The following is a 10,539-nucleotide window of genomic DNA, read 5'->3' as shown; positions in this document are numbered from 1 at the left end:
TATCGCTGGCCACCAGTGAGAACAGCCTGTCCCCTTCCTCCCTGCATTCTCCCTTCCTGAACTTATACATATTAATCATATCCCCTCTGAGCCGTAATACATATACATATATATACTGTAGACAGGTTCAGACCTACATGAAAAAAAAAAAAAAAAAAAAAAAGAAAGATTGTTGCATAAAAGAGACCAAAGATAGGATAAACTTAGGCCGTGACATAACAATAACAAATGGTTCTCTTTTTCGGATACTTTCTATTCTGCATAGGGAGAGATACTGCATACCAGATCTTTCTTGCCACAGTGTGGCTGATCTTTCTTTGTCAGCAGTTTGGAAAGGCTAAAGAAAAGATGGGCATGATCTACTTATTATTGGCAAGAAATACTTGTTTACCAGGAAGAAACAGATTAATTTTGCTAGAGGATGTTGTAAATCAAGCTGCAGGTGTGTATGTAGGAGTAGCTTGTTTCTCCTGCTTGTGTAAGCTGTGGGAGGGAGAAGTGATCAACAAATCATTCTCACTCTAGTCTATGGTCTTTTTACAGTCAGAAAACTATCCAGATGTAGCTAAAATGCATCCCATGTACCTCCTGGTTCTTATGCTGGAATTGCAAGCCAAACTGTGGTTAAAGGCAGAATGAAACATTCCTTCACTAGCAGGCATTCAACCACAATAATTTTGTCCCAGAGGGCAGTCTGGCAAGTGCTATTAATGAAGAACCAGAATATAGCATGGCAAAGAAGAGAGCTTCCTGGCACAACTTACAAATTGTAGTTACTGTTACGTAGCTGTAATTACAGTGGTCCAGATATGTTGTGGGACAATCTTGTTCCTTAAGAATGCTAAATTTAAAATCTTTTGATCCAAACATTTGGCGAAGATCTTCCATCAAATCCAGTGCTTTGTCTCCACGTCATCTGCTCAAGTTAGTGGTCAGCAGCACTCTGGGTGTGGAGTCCTCTGCCACCCAGATTGGTCCTGGCACCAGGATCCCTGGAAACACTGCATCCCTGTGTCTCCTGCAATGCCAAAGAAAACTGGAGGGGCAAAAAGAACCAAAGGGACTGGGACAGACCCACTGAGGGATGTTTAAGCATTAGGAGCTACTGACAGTTGCGAAAGCCAAGAAGTCCTCTTTGTGATGTATGTTTTTGTATGTTTCTGGGTACCTCTTTTCTGATGAGAAGGAACCTGTACTTCTCCTTGTTTTTGTGCATTGAAATCTTCCTATCTCAATATTATTCTGCTCAGAATAAGCAGTTTACATGTGATGCAGTCACCACTGAGCAGCTGCCAAAGCACTTCACACCTCCTTGAACTTCTGGATCAAGTCTATCATCAGTATCACTAATTTTGCATTGCAGCTATCCCAGCTGTCATTCTCTCTAAGCTATACATCCCTGTCCTGAAACATGAACACCTCTGTTGAGGGTTAGCAAAGGGGGAAAAAAAGGTCAGAAAATTCACTGTTTCCTCTCTGACTGCAACCTGAGAGATCCTTTCTGTGACTGCTACGAAATTGCAACTTCTTGCAATTAAACTGATATCCAAATCATGGAAGAAAGTATGGGCAAAATGTGTGGTTCCATAAATATTCCCCATTGTATAAAAGACACACCAAGCCTCTCCCTGTCTCAGAAAGTCTTGGAGGCCTAACTCCATAAAGCTCTGTGTGCTCCCACCTCCGACTGCCGTCATCAAGCCCACGGGGTGCTGCACACTTCAGCAGATTTAAGGAATAGGTTTAGAAAGGAACAGTGTTCTGAGTTTTGTTTGTTTCTGATTTGTGTGTTTGTTTGTTTTCAGATATAGTCCTTTCCATAGTGCAGAATAAGGAACTTCCTCTAGTTATTGCTGAATTGTAATTTCTATATTATGCATATATAAGTTTCTTAGACATTTGTGTCAACGATTTCAGGTGTCAGATAATTGGTCGTATCTTTCAGTGAACTGTTGCAACATTATACTGATAAAAATGCATGCCTGTGTGACTTTTTATGCTGAATTTGTCAAGGATTAGCTTCTCTATTAGATCTTACACCTTTATATTTCTGATCTGTTAAATCAGTACCATCAGAAATCTCTTGTTCCATGGCACCTTTTTTAGCAGATCTTAAAACAGCAACACACCAAAGAAAAAGGATTRTCTGAACGTCTGTGGCAGAGATACCTTTATCTCTGAGTCTGAGTCATTCTCCTRCCTTCTTCAGCAGTCTGGAAGCTATTCAGCCAAAGTGATTCTTAAGCAGCAGAGAGTGATATGTCTCCCAAGAGGGTGGTGTCTTCTGTGACTTTCACCACAAGACAGGGATCTAAAACAGATGGGAAAATTAACCCTCTGGACAAATTCCTCTCTCCTCCTCATCTGTAGAGGGAGCCTAGAGAACTAGTTAGATGAAAAAGCTTTGAGAAAGCTGAAGTTCAGTAAGATGAATCCCTCTTTATGTGACACAAAGACTATTCAAAAGGACAGCTAGTACTTAGATACCGTAGTGATTGGCAGTCTCTTTTGAAAATACAGGGAACTGGTCCAGAAGGTCTAAAAACTTTGTGTCCTGGCTGTGGGTTGTGGCATGTTAAAGCGAGAGGCCCATGGGAACTCAGAAATTCCTGCTGGACATAACTGAGGGATCCATGAGTAGCTTGCCTTTACTAAAGTTCCTTTAACTTTTATTCCTCTTTCTGCTCTGGCCAGTCCCAGCAACTTTATTCAGCTGAACAATAGCTACTGGAGGGAACCAACGTCATAGTGGAGGCTGACCACAACCATTTAGGGATGTGTGGCCACGCATGATGCCTCAATGAAAGGGAGACATCGGCATAGCCAGGCTGAGGGCCAGATGTGCGCCTACATGCCCAGAGGACTCAAAGATAGGAACGGAAGGAAGGGGCCCCGACCAGAGCCACAAAACCAGACAGTGACTTCATCATGTTTACAGCAGAAAGTGAATGGTTTAGGAGAAAGCAAGGCTGTAGCATTGTTTTGAGAATTATTTCCAGTGCTATGCACCATGGAAACTATCTGAGAGAGGTGTGGTGAGGGCCCTTCTATGGGCATTTTATGGGAGAGTTTGGTGACTCTCCTCAGAAAGCTTTTTACAATGTCCTCAGGAAGCACTTAAAAAGAGGCTTTCTATATCTCTTAGAAAAAAAAAATTGACTCCAAATCTCTTATAACAGATCTTTCTAAGAACAAAATTATCCTTTATTGAAGCACTGTGTGCTTGAGAATGACCAGAGATATTCAGGGCAGGGTGGAGTCCAAATAATAGTGAGTAGCTGAAAGGAAGTGCTTGACTCCAAGGCCAAGGAAGAGGAGAAAGCCAAAAACTTGATGGAACCAGGCCATAGTTAGAGTGAATCTGCCTATTGTCACCACCTGCAACTAATTTAAATCCTAAAGGCCTGCTGGGACCTCAAGGCAATCCATCCAGCACAGCTATGCTTGGCCAGTTTAGTAATAGCAAAGACCTCCATTAATTATAGGTGTTTTGGAATCTGCAAAGCAACCACTCGATCGGACACTATCCTAGGATGTAGCAAACTGAATCAGTGGACTGAATAGTATTGTAGTAGGGAGCAAAGATCTTGCTAAAACCCATGCACATGCAGTGCATTTGATATAGAAAAATCTGGACCAGAGCCTGAAGATACCAATAAACTGAGATTTGAGTATCTACAGAGCAGTGAGACATCTCACTTTTGTTCTCATCCAAATGCCCTGACTTTTAGCTGAGTATCCTGTTTACTGAGCTGTTGAGTTTAACAGCAAGAGGATAAACTCCCTTCTTCAACTTTCTGAACCTCCTTTTGTGTCTAGAACTAAACAAAATATTTTCTTTTCGCATTTTAATTTATTATTATTATTATTATTATGTCTAAATGAAGTTCAATTTTCAAACTTCGATAGTTTTCCAAACCCACATACTGAATGAATAAAGATTTTTCAGGGAGAGGTGGGAGATGCTCTGCTTTCAAACAGACTGTGACTATGCAGTCAGGCACAGTCTCCTTAGAGCAATCTGGTGCCCTGCTTATATGTCAGCTTTTTCTACAGTAACTTAAGATTTAGGCTGTGAGAGTGTTGGAATTATTATTTTACTGTTTTCATGCAGCTGTTCTATTGATTGCTCTTCCCTTTTCCTTTCACCCATTGCTTCTCATTATAAGTAGATAATCAATGCTTCTGATTTTTTACAGACTCTTTACTGCAGGTAGAGAGAATTTGGCATAATTGCCTATTATTGCAATCTACAGACCAACACAGAGCCTCAGCATGACAGATGCTATTTCTATACGAGGTGTTTCTCTACTTAGAGACTGCTGATGGAAACTAGAACCATCGGTAAAGCTCCGTGGTGGCATTGCCCTGCAAATCTAGTTTACTATGCATTACTTTAAGGCTGTGGTGTTGGCTCCTACAAGAAAACATTTCTAGCAGAGAGATGGATAATGTGATTAGCATAAGCTGTTTTTAATACTCACCGCATACTCCCGCCGCACTTTAAAACACAAGCACTATAATATTAGGAGGCCTGCTTGGACTGATACTGGACTGCATTTTTTCTGTTTACGATCTGCTCTTCAAGATTTACTGCGTGCTCCCGGCTGGAGCTTGGCAGGCTCTCAGGACAGGGATTCCCGCAAAGAACGGATCTTTATCTCTGCCTGAATCACTTGGGCTGGGTGGGTGACCACAATGTCCTGCATCCACCCAGCCACACTGCTGAGTCAGGAGGCACATCCAGCCCGGAGCCCGTGGCCTGACGGCACGGGCACTTACACCTCCGCGTAATGCTGAGTCTTGGAAAAAGCTGGAGGAAGGGGACCCCGCCGAAACCGCAGGAGCAGACTTCTCTGGTCAGCATAAATTCCCAGTGTGACACACATACGAGACGAGTATGAGGAGGGTAGGGATTGCCAGTAGAAATATGCATGTGTTACCTCCCCATAGGCATTTGCTGGGAGGGAAACGTGTGCCAAGAAAGTAGTAACCATAGACAAAGAGTGTAATAGATTGCTATGTAAAATTAATCTGCAAGCACAAACATACCAGACCTATTATAAATTCTAAATCTTGTGGTGTTTAGGGTTTTTCCAACTTATTTACAGCCCTACTCTTGGTAGTAAGTGTGGAGAGGTATGAAGACATGGACTCTAAAAAAATGAAGCAAATCACAAAAAGGAATAGAGACAGTGGCTGATGCAGCTTTCAGCTTAGGTTATAACAGCACTGTGGCTCTGCCTATATGGGTGTTTTATGTAATTCTCTTTCCTCTCTCTCCTGCTCTCCCCAATCCATTAATTACTCTCACTCTTCTGATATCTCTTTTTCATAATTTGTGAAAAAATATATATTTGTCTGTCTTTAACCTGAATGTGTTCTCAGCTCTATTTCATGATCCATCCTCTCAAATAGATGCCCTGTAAATGTGAGGGGGAAAAGCATAGGCAGAGGCAAATAGTTCCAAAGAAGGGGACATGGTAGCTCCTGAGGTCACCAGTGAAGCTGAGGTAAATGTCTAAAGAGCATCAGTCTAGATGGCACAGCTTTTTCATCACTCCAACACTATGAATAACTTTAGTGGGAGGCACTGGAAACTCCAGCCAAGGATGAGGATGCCTCTGTGATAGCTTTTATATAAACTGATGGAAAAGATGGTTCATGACCTGTTTTGTTTAGAACAGAAAACTATAATCAGTCTTGCTTTTTTGGATGTAGCAACAGTATTTAAGATCCTGCCTCCTGCTGTGTTTTAAGAACTCTCTCATCAAGCCATCTTCCCTTCCCACATCTGTCAATGCCACACAATGTCCTTACCCAGCTCATTACAGCTTACAAAGCCACTCGGGCTGTTTTGCTCCTACCTGATCCTTTACAGAGACTCAGTTATAGAGATGATGAATTCTAGGTTATGGACAGTCACAGGTGGCTGGCTGTAGGCTTTGGCTGCTTCAGCACATCTGCTAGATCTGCCAGAGGACATCTGACAGTGTTCAAAAACATAGGCCGAACAGGAAAATACTTGGTATGGAAATTATAAAGGACTACTCTAGTTYTGGAGTTCAGAGACATCCATACCTTCCATCTAAATCCACAGATCACATAAAACATGTTGATTGCTCCTGTAAAAGATGATCTGTGCTTGTAATTCATAAAGAGGATGTGTGATCAGTGTTGTGCTGCATCAGTAACTCCATTTCTGTAGGATGCAGTTACTTATGGTGCCATACTTGCTTAATGAAGGCATAGGTTATGAAAGTTTCAGAATTAAGGAACAGATTTAGCTTGCAGATCAAGATGTTTCGACTGAGGTGTCCAAATGTAGATGCCTGAGTATCCCCTCTCACCACTGGAAATTTGGTCCACATCATCAGGGAACCTAATCAGCTTTTCCTAAATTGTACTACTCTGGTAGCTGAAAAGCTCTATCAGCTGCACTAACTGATTATCAGCTTACTGCGTGTCAGCTGCCCACATACATATAGCTAGTTTCACTTGGAATGTTCCAGGATATCCTGCCTGATGTCCTGTTGCCACTCCTGAAGATTATAGGTGTCCCTTAGGCACTTGATGGCTCCATGATGGCATCTTAGATGATACCATTCAGTTCCCCAAGTGATACAGAGCACCCAGATTTAGGCAGCTAAATTCCATCTCAAGGGCCAAGCAAATCAGAAGACTCAAACAGGCCTACAGAAAACTTCATTAATGCTTGTAGGTTGCATACATATGCTCACTCATACAGAGTCTGTTGTGGTGATGGGGATCACAGAACCATACACAGTCCATGCCTTTAGTCATATCCCAAAGTCCTACTCGTAACAGCATTGCTGTGAATAAAACCAATGATCGTGCCTTCATGAATGGTTGTAAGATCAGGAAGATCTATGAATACTGTGTCAAGGACCAGCTTGTGGTTAACAAAATTCTTATAATAACTCTGGGGAGCTTACATTGGAGCATGCATTGACACCTAGCTGAAATTTTTCAAATAAGAGCCAAGAATCTGTGCCTTTGGTGCCAGGGCCAGGATCAAATACACATTAATTTTTATGTGTTTTGTGTGTATATTGGCTCAAAGATGCAGTTATACCTGAGGTGAAGATAAAAAATCACCAACTATATCTGCTCTGGAGGTGCAAAGGTTTTTAGAGCTAGCTGAATATTCTGCTAATATGATGTGGAACTACTGGTGATCCTGCTGGCAAGCACCACTGCACAGCGTGTATTATGAGGTGTGATGCATGCACTGTGCAAATATACAGTAGAGGTGATTCCTGTGTCAGTCAATATACTCTTCCAGAAAAATGTTGGGAAACAGCAACTACCTAAGCAGTGCTGTGGGCAAGATGACCAGATTCCCTCCCAATCAGCCTTGTATGTCCAAAACTCTTCAGGAGGACACTGTTAAAATGTGCATCACCTTTCAGGAGCTGTGCCACCATGAAGATACTGGTACTGTATTAATAAGTGTAATTAGTCATCAAATCATTCTTACAAAAACAGTATTAACAGACTAACAATACAAAGTTGGTTCCTGAAACTGAGAAACCAGACACGTGTTAACAGAATAATAATAATAAAAAAAAAATAGTGAAGGCACCGAATATCTCCCAAAACAGGCAATCATCTTGATCCGCCTTCATGTCTCTGTGCTTCTGTTGAGTTGTACCAGTGATCGGCTCACTGTTAGCTATAAAGCTAGTTATACATTAGATAAAATAGGACTTAGGCTTCTAAAGGGGGAAAAAAAGTGGATAGAAAGCCCCCAAATCCAAAAGTCCGATTCCAAATTCCTTCTATTGGAACCAAGCTCTCCTTTTATCTGAAAATTTTATAGGCACCTCTAGTTTTACTTCCGCATATGTGTTTAGGAATAGCTCCTTTCCTTGTAAAATGCAGAGTTTGTTCCTAACGGATAGAGTTCTCTCTCTACAAGATGTCTGAGTTCAGTTTTCTGATGAGTTTCAGGTGACTGACATCTGTATCTCCCACATCACTAGAGCCCCTTAAGCAGTTGAGTCAGTAAGGACACTCTCCATGTTGCATGAAAAGTCTGGGATATAGTACAAGAAGTGCAAATTCTGTGCGATAAGAAAGATATGTGATTTGATAATTCTATCAGAATAACTTGTTGAGAAAGCAGAGTTCTATCTCTGAATGCCTATTTCAGCATTACCTATTTTTACATACTTGAATAGTTGATAAACAAAATAAATAAATAATAAGCTAATGGTAAAATTTCAGCCCTTGAGGTTTTAGAAAGCCTTAGCTGACTTCTTCTTAAAGATGCTCAACATTTGTGGTAGGCCACATAACATATTCTGGTGGTAGGGAAGGTCTGTACACTGTCATTCTTCTTCTGCATATGACTAGGCTTATTGTGTTTGCAAGTATAAGCAACTTATCTTCATGCAATAAGTTTCATGTTTCTCAAGCATGCTGGGCTTGCTGCATATGTATTATGTAGCCTAGACACACAGTTTGTTCTCTATTTATTTCCAGTAACATTCTTGCTTAGTGGCATGCTCAGAAATGCTTAATTTATACACCCTTCTCAAGAGTGTAGTGGTACCACCAAAGCATTGATACATGTCTCCTCCAGATGTTTCCATGCTCACCAGCATGTTAGTAATGAATGGGGACTTACCAGCACTGCCTCATCACTAAGGCTGGAGTCTGACCATCCTTGGGTGGATTCCTTGCTTCGAATAGCTCACCTCTCTACTGACTTGCTCCTGTATCTCCCAAAATTTGAAGCAGGAAGTAGCCACCTGGCTCCTGGTTGAGCTGCAAACCAGCAACTAACTGGAAGGCAGATAAAAACTACTTCCTAAACAGATTATGAATGACTCAGGGTCAACACACCTTCAATTTGACACCCCAATCCATGTTAAGCTGTGGATAAAAACAACACAGCCCACGAATAARTCTTTAAACATATGAACTGCAGTCAAAATAAAGCTTGAGCCCCATTGTATGTCAAGTACACAATGTAGAGAAAGAGATTAAATTTTGTCATACCTCAGTTATGAACTTGGAATACACTGAACTGCTTTCATTTACGTACATGGTACAATTTAGCCTTCTTTTTAATTTCCTTATTCTCCAGATGCTGCATGGTTTCCTTTTGAAAGGGCAGACATATCATCTATCAGTTTAATGATTTAAGTTGAATTGCGGATGATACCAAGCTGAGTGGAGTGACCGACCCTCCAGGGGGCTGTGCTGCCATTCAGAGAGACCTGGACAGGCTGAAGAGTTGAGCAGAGAGGAATCTTAACAAGGACAAGTGTAGGGTCCTGCATCGGGGAGGAATAATGCCAGGCACCAGTACAGAATAAGGGCTGACCTGCTGGAGAGCAGCTCTGCAGAGAGGGACCTGGGAGTCCTGGTTGACACCAAGTTACTCATGAGTCAGCAGTGCCCTCATGGCTGAGAAGACCAGTGGGATCCTGGCTGCATCAGGAGGATGTTGCCAGCAGGTCAAGGGAGGGGTCCTGYCMCTCTATTCAGCTCTGGTGAGGCTGCACCTGGAGTACTAGGGACAGTTCTGGGCTTCCCAGCAAAAGAGGGATGTGGAGCTTCTAGAGAGGGTCCAGTGGAGAGGAACCAAGATGATTAAGTGAGTGGAGCATCTCTCGTATGAGGAAAGACTAAGTGAGTTGAGCCTGTATAGCCTGGAGAAGAGAACGTTGGGAGGGGATCAGCATGTRCAAATACCTGAGGGGAGAATGTAGGGAGGAAGGGGACAAGCTCTTTTCAGTGGTGCCCAGTCATAGGACAAGGGGCAATGGATACAAGTTGAAACCCAGGAAATTCCATCTGCATGTGAGGAGGAACTTCTTCACTGTGAGGGTGACAGAGCAGTGGAACAGRCTGCCCAGGGAGGTTGTGGAGTCTSCTTCTCTGGAGGTCTTCAAAACCCGCCTGGGTGCCACCCTGTGCTCTGGATGTCCCTGCTGGAGCAGARGGTTGGACCAGATGATCTCTAGAGCTCCTTTCCAACCYTAATGATTCTGTGAATAGGTTACTCTCAGCAATTCAGAAGCAACTTGTGATGTGCTATCAGAGTCTGCCTAGAGATCAGGTTAAAGTGGATGAAAAAACATCCACAAGACGTATTTATTTATTTGTTTACTTTTGTATTCAGTTGATTTGGGAACTTATAACCTGGAAACTAAATCCTTAAGAAAAGAATTGCTAAACTGCAAAAGACTTTTCCATAAAGAAATGAACATAGGAATGTTTAATTTATATTTTCTCTGAATATTACAATGAAAACCAACCCCATGTGTACTATAATAATAATAAAATTATTTTATTTCAGAAAGAGTCATAATGATTGTTCCCCTTTAACATTTATAGAGAGAACTGCAACTGAAATGTAGGGCAGTACTAAGTTACTTCTGTTGTTTCAGTTCATTTCAATATTTTAATGCTATGACTGCTAAAACAGTGGGGGAAAAGTGCACCTGCTGGGAGTTTCCTAGTGCACCTGCTGGTAATATGTGAGTCACTGACTGAGATGTATTT

The sequence above is a fragment of the Nothoprocta perdicaria genome, unplaced genomic scaffold (genome assembly GCF_003342845.1).
Source record: "Nothoprocta perdicaria isolate Ctin4 unplaced genomic scaffold, notPer1 scaffold_85, whole genome shotgun sequence".
Taxonomy (NCBI): Eukaryota; Metazoa; Chordata; class Aves; order Tinamiformes; family Tinamidae; genus Nothoprocta; species Nothoprocta perdicaria.
The sequence above is the reverse complement of the archived record's forward strand: the minus strand, read 5'-3'. Positions refer to the sequence as shown.